This window comes from Vombatus ursinus, unplaced genomic scaffold (assembly GCF_900497805.2).
Source record: "Vombatus ursinus unplaced genomic scaffold, bare-nosed wombat genome assembly UNPS02009770.1, whole genome shotgun sequence".
Lineage (NCBI taxonomy): Eukaryota > Metazoa > Chordata > Mammalia > Diprotodontia > Vombatidae > Vombatus > Vombatus ursinus.
The window spans coordinates 8,323,670-8,331,169 of NW_020949548.1; positions in this window are offsets into that span (position 1 = coordinate 8,323,670).

A 7,500-nucleotide genomic window follows, 5' to 3' on the forward strand; every position below is an offset into this window, starting at 1 on the left:
CTCATTCTGCTTGACAATATTTTGTGCTTGGCCTCAGAAGACAGTGATGTAAAGAGGTTGCAAAAGTCTAAATTCACTTTTGTGGATCACAAAATTATAGAAATTCGGAATCCCTTTGCTAATATTAAGAATATTAGTCAAGATGTATTATTAAATATACCTGATAGAATTAGTATCTATAAAGAATGATCCATAGCTATAAGACACTCAAGGGACAATGGTCAAAGGGTGTGAATATTCAATTTAGAAAGGGGAAAAAATATCAACTCTTAACAGCCATATGAAAAGATGCTCAAATACCCTAATAATCAGAGAACAAATAATTAGAGAGTAAATCAAGACAACTTTGAGAAAATGCTAAATGCCCTCCTGGAATATTATTTTAATTGGGAAAATGACAAATGAAACAACTCTAGGTCTCGGTTTCTTCTGTGAAACGAGAGGGTTGGACAAGATAATAAGATTCTTGACCAAGATTCTAGACCAAGAATCTGTAAGATTCCTTACAGTTCTAAATCTATAGTCTGATAATAAAATTCAGTGCTGGCAGGCTGCTAGGAGGCACTGATGACATTCTGGACTTGGATTCGGAGAATTTGGACTTGGGATCAAATCTCACTTGTGCCTACCACTATCTGTGTGACCTTGGGAAGGTCACCTAATCTGTTTGAGCTTCAGTGCTCAAAGATTGGAGTAGGTGATGTCTAAGGTCTCTTCCAGCTCTGAATCTATAATCCTATGGATACGTTGGTGGTGGAACTGTAGGTGGGTCCAAACATTCTGGAGAACAACCTAGTGTAATGAGAATCATAAAACTGATCACACTGTTAGATCTAGTGATTCTTTTACTGAGGCTTTACTCTTAACATATCAGAAAAAAAAGAACTGGCCCATTCACAAATTACCATATACTCATACAGAATATGAAAAATGGCAAAAATGATAAATAGAACTTCTCTGGGCCTTAGTTTCCTCATCTGTAAAACGAGCAGATTAGATTCAATGACTTCTAAGGTCTCTTTCAGGTGCAATTATTCTCGGTTTACAGATGAAGATGTTGAGGCTCAGAGATGTTTAGTGACTTCCCCAGACTCATAGAGCTAGTAAGTATCTGTTTTAGGATTCAAAGCCAGACATTTTTGGAAGACATTAATGAAGAGAGAAAAAATACAGCTTAGTGCCGTGGTTCCTAATGTTTTTTTCGTTCCTCAAACCCCTTACAACAACAACAATAACAACAGCAATAGTAACAACAACAAAATACATTGTGAATTCAATATGCTACTCATAACATTCTATTCAATTTATTAAGTGCTTACAATACCTACAATATAACTTTTACCCAAGGACGTTTTTAATCACTGCAGAAAAAAAAAACAACTTAAAATACTTCAGACATGCACATGGTTGTTGTCACAGAGGAAGAATATATTTGTAACCTAATCAGGGATTTATTTACTGGTTAAGACTCCATGAAAGAATGTTTGATGTGAACCCCTTGAGTCATCATCCTCCCGCTAAATGGGAATGACAGGTTTCATGGACAGAGAGCTGGCCCTGAAGCCAGAAAGAGCTGGGATCAAGAGCCATCTCTTATTTAAACTCGCAGTGCTTGGGGACAGTGAAGTCAAACTCAGATAGAGAAGGGGGCCACTATGGCATACATGATGATCTCTGCGGGCCATGTATCAGCTTAGAAAACCACATATTAATATTACACTTGTTTTATTATATTTTTATTTATTTTGTTAAATATTTCCCAATTCCATTTTAATCTGGTTCTGGAATACTCAGGAGTATGGTGGGTTGTGTGTTTGACACCTCTGCTCTAAGGAATTCTCTGAGACTATAAAATGAAGAAGGTTCCAAACCGCATTGGTAGAGGGAATTTCCCTACCAGGGAATTCCCTATATCCACAAAATCACAGGTCTAGGCTCTATACCTGATTTGTTGTGGTTTTATTTATGTTATATTACATTATATATTATACATTATTCATTTATATTATATTTGTGTAGTAGAAATGTATTAATTCATATTACATATCTATGTAATATATTTATTTATATTATATATTTATGTAATATAAACACATTTATTTACATTATATATTTATGTAATATAAATATATATTTATATTACACATTTATATTTATGTAATATAAATATACACTTATAGTATAAGTTTATATTTGTATAATATAAACACATTTATATTATATATACACATATACATATATTTTAGAATTGTTCTTTGTTTTAAGACCCACTGAGCTCAAGTGCTGTGTGATGTCTCGAGGCCCTCGAGTACAACGTATCTCTCTCTGCAAAGCTTTGCTCTTGAATCTTCTAATTGATAGTGGCATGAATAAAAGAGCAAGAAATAAAGTTTCAACAATGTGGGCCTATGGGCACATACTGAATGCTGCTCCACTGGAGATATTCTTTACAGGAAAGACTTTTAGAGTTTGTCTCCACAACCCCAAGAATAGGGGAGACTTAGCAATTATCTGGTTAACTTAATGAGTGTAGACCCTAATTAATATAAGAAATCAAGGCCCTAAGATTAATCCTCTCTCTCCCTGTTCCCCTTCTGCTGAATTATAGGTTTGGCTACTTACGCAGCCCAAATTAACCAGTTATTTGTCCAAATCCCTCCCGCTTTTTGGCTGTGCAGATAGAATTCAAACTAAACAGTCCTGACTGTGGGCTGTTAGAACGTGGCCCAAATTAGACCTCAAAGCTTTTGAGTAATAAAGTTGTCTCTTCGACTTCAATGTCACATTTCCACTTGTGGTGTTCTCATTTTATAGCACGAAGCTTTGTTTGGGGATAATACTGAAAGCAATGGAAACATTTATTTCATCTTACTTGTCTGCACTTACCAGTGATTTTTCCTAAAATCATAGGCTCTGAAAAATATCCCATGGAGAAATGCATGCCTGATCAATATCTGGTGTATATGATCAGGAGAGGTAGTCTTCTGTGCTAAGTACATCAAGAGTTAATTTTCAGGGTGGTGTTAACTCTGTTATATCAGTTATAATGGAAAAAGCACTTGGATTTGAATACTGACTGACACTAGCTAGCTGTGTGACCATGGACAATGCCTGAACTCTCTGATTTTCAGTTTCCACTTCTGTATAATGGGATAATAATACTTGAAACTTTACCACAGGCTTGTGGGAAACACTTTTGTACACCTTAAAATATTACGTGAATGTGAATTAATATTACCAAAATGGTTTGTGTTGGGCTTTAGTATGCATTATAAGATTCTGTAATAGGAAACATTTACATAGTCTTTAAGGTTTACATACATTATTTCATTTAATTCTACTACTATAGGTATTGTTATGCCCATTTTACAGATTGGGAAATTTTTACAGATGAGGCTCACAGAGGTTAGATGACTTGCCCAAGGTCGTTAGTTAGCATAAGCAGAGAGGTAAGATTCAAACTCAGGTCTCTCTTGACTCCATGTATAATGAACTTTCCACTACAGTACTCTCTTTAAAATCAATCTACACAGAAATGATCAAGAAGTGACTTTAATGGAGTCAGAAGGACAATGAATGAGGACTAGAAGAGCCTGGTCTGAGTATCGGCTGTGCCACTTATGAGGTGTGCAAGAAGACCAGACTTCTGGACTAGACTGCTTAGCTATATTTGAGTGTCTATAAGTTTGGAAGAACTAGTCATGGTGGTACACTGAGCTCAGTCCAGAGAGCAGAGTCCTTTCAAAAATTAGCCCTTGGGCCTTGACCATCAGTGACTTCTCTGTGGATCTCAGTTTCCTCTTTATAAAATGAGGATACTGGACTAAAAAAAACTCTCTACAATCCCTTCCATCTCTTGGCACTTAGCACAGTGCCTGGCACATAAGTACTTAGTAAATGCTGTTGTGGCAGCCTAGGTGGTAAAGTGGATAGAGCACTGGGCCTAAGTTCAAATCCAGCCTCAGACACTTAGTAGCTATGCGACCCTGGGCAAGCCACTTTACCCTGTTTACCTTTGTTCCTCATCTGAAAAATGAGCTGGAGAAGAAAATGGCAAATCACTCTAGTATCTTTGCCAAGAGAACCCCAAATGGGGTCATGGAGAATCAGAGACGACTGAAGAACAAACAATGCTTGTTGACTTGACTCACTGATCTTTTATGTTTAATGCTGGCAATGCTATGTATTGATTCTGTTCTGAGAAGAGTTACTACGTGGTGGTGTTGTGGGCAGAGGACTGGATTTGGAACCAGAGAACCTGGGCTTCAATCTTGGCTCTGCCATTTGCTACCTGTGTGAAAAGGGTAAGCCTCTTCCACTCTCTGGGTCTCAGACAGAAAAGGAGAACGTTAGACTAGATGGATCTGTCCTGGCTTTATGTTTATGATCCCATAATCTGCTGTAAGAAGACCATGATTATCATGTAAGGGTTCTGAAACAGTGGCTCCAACACTACACTTAAGCAGTAAAAAAATAATTAAAAGAGAGAGAGGGAGGAGGGAGGAAGGAGGAGGGAAGAGAGGAAAGGGAAAGGGGGAGAAATCAGCTCTTCAGGTAGTGGCCTACCAAGCTTTTTCCAAGCATGGATGGCCATGATGGATGGCCAGAAGACTTGGAAATTCTTCCCACAAGGGAGAGAGGAGTAGGAGGAAAGAAGGTGCAGAGACCCACCAGAGATAAACCATTGAAGGCGTGTACGTAACAAGGGAAACTTGAAAACTCTGCCCACCAAAGAGATAGCTCAAGTCAGAGTTGGACTGAGATCAACTGATAAAGCAGACTCACTAGCAAGGTTCCTCTGGGCACAAAAAGGCACTCTATCATTTGAAGTTACTAAACATAAACAGCTGTGTTGATTTCCGCTCTATCCAAAACATAGGCTGAAGAACAAAATATGGAGGGATTTTATTTTGTTTTCTGATTCGAATGGGATTGTTTTGCAAACAATGGAGCAAAGAACTATTAAACATTAAAAAAAAGGCCAAAACAAAACCTGCCTATCATTGTCCCTGACACTCAATGTTATGGAAGGAATTTTGGTCATTTGCTCTCCTAAGAATAAAATTATTTGGATTTTGCTCCAGAAGACATTCTGGAAAAGCCTCAAATTGGGGCCTAATGAAGTTAGTTTACATATTGCTTTACAAAACATTGCCAAATATAATAATATTGGCCCAGTTATTTCTACAAACTCTATCTTTTCAAACTTTAGGGCTTCAAGGGAACTAACATTTTGAATCATTTACATGGTAGAGTTTAATCTGACAGGTAAAATGAAAGTTCGTGTTTAGGGTTGGACACCACTAGAATACTTTTTGCTGTCTTACTATCAGAGGGATCTCCAAAAGAATGGGACTTAAAGTCAGGAAGACCTCCTTTCAAATACCATTTTGGATGCTAACTTTGTGAACTTTGACTAATCTGTTGATATCTTTGAGCTCAATTATCCTCATTTGTAAAATGAGAATAATTATAATTGTAATACCTACTCCAAAGAAGGTATATACTGAGTTTCAAATGATGGTACATGCATACTTTGTGAAACTGACAAGTAGGTGACATGGAGTAGAGTCAGGAAGACCTGAGTTCAAATATGACTTACTAGCTGTGTGAACCTGGGAAAGGCACTTAACTTCTCTTTGCCTCGGTTTCCTCACCTGTAAAGTGTGGATAATGACAACACCTACCTTACAGGGTTGTTCTGAGGAACAAATGAGCTAATATTTGCGAAGTGCACAGAGCAGTGTCTGGTATATAGTAGTCACTATATAAATGCATACGCCCCATTGATTTACAGTTATTATAATCAGAGTGTTACAGCTGTCGGGATCCTAGGGATCATTTGGTCCAACCCATTCATTTTATAGATAATGAAAGTGAGTCCAAGAGAAGTGAAGAGACTTGTCAAAAGTCTTACGTCAAGTGTTCAAGAGGTAATGTGATAGAGTGATGGTCCTGGAATCAGGAAGGTCTGGGTTCAAATCCTATCTCACACATTTAGTAGCTGTGTGACTGTGGGTGTCACAACCTTTCTGTGAGTCAGTTTCCTTCCCTGGAAAATAAGGGGGTTGGACTTGATGACCTTGCAGCTCTAAATCTATGATCCTATAAGCAGAATCTGGGTCTTCAGATGCCATATCCAAGGCTTTTTGTCTTCCTTTGTGCCTGTAGCAGTCAGTATAGTGCCTAGCTCAGAGTAGGGGCTTAATAAATGTTTGCTGAAAATCGGGAGAGCAACGAATAGTTTACCTGTCAGGTTTACGGAGAACAGAAGAATTTATGACCAAACAAGAGATAGGGAACATTATGAAATGCAAAATAGATAATTTTTATTACATTAAATTGAGAAGTTTTTACACAAATGAAGCCAATGCAACCAAGATTAGAAGGGAAGCAGAAAGCTGGGAAAGAATTTTTACAACCAGTATCTCTGATGAGGGCCTCATTTCTAAAATATATAGAGAACTAAGTCAAATTTATAAGAATACAAGTCATTCCCCAATTGATAAATGGTCAAAAGATATGAACAGGTAGTTTTCAGATGAAGAAATTAAAGCTATCTATAGTCATATGAAAAAATGCTCTAAATCACTATTGATTAGAGAAATGCAAATCAAAACAACTCTGTGGGACCACATCACACCTATCAGGTTGGCAAACATGACAAAAAAAAAAACCCGATAAATGTTGAAGAAGATGTGGGAAAATTGGAACACTAATGCATTGTTGGTGGAGTTGTAAACTGATCCAGCCATTTTGGAGAGCAATTTGGAACTATGCCCAAAAGGCTATAAAAATATGCATACCCTTTGACCCAGCAATACCACTTCTAGGGCTGTATCCAAAAGAGATCATAAAAATAGGAAAAGGACTCACATGTACAAAAATATTTATAGCAGCTCTTTATGTGGTTTCAAAAAATTGGAAATTGAGAAGATGCCCATCAATTGGGGAATGGCTGAATAAGTTGTGGTATATGAATGTAATGGAATATTATTGTGCTATAAGAAATGATGAGCAGGTAGACTTCAGAAAAACCTGGAAAGACTTGTATGGACTGATGCTGAGTGAAGTAAGCAGAACCAGAAGAACATTGTACACAGTAATAGCCACATTATGCGATGACTAACTTTGATAGACTTAGCTCTTCTTAGCAATGCAAAGATCTAGGACATCACCAAACGTCTCAAGATGGAAAATGCTATCCACATCCAGAGAAAAAACTAAGGAATTTGAATGTAGATCGAAGCATACTATTTGCTATTTTTTTTCTTCTGTTTTGGTTTGTTTCTTTTTTCTTGTGGTTCCTCCTATTGGTTCTAATTCTTCTTTACCACATGACTAACGTGAAAATTTGTTTAATAGGAATATATATTAGAGCCTATATCAGATTGCATGCCGTCTTGGGAGGGGGGAGGAAAGGGAGGGAGAGAAAATTTAAAATTCAAAAGCTTATGGAAATGAATGTTGAAAATTAAAAATTAATTAATTAAAAAAACA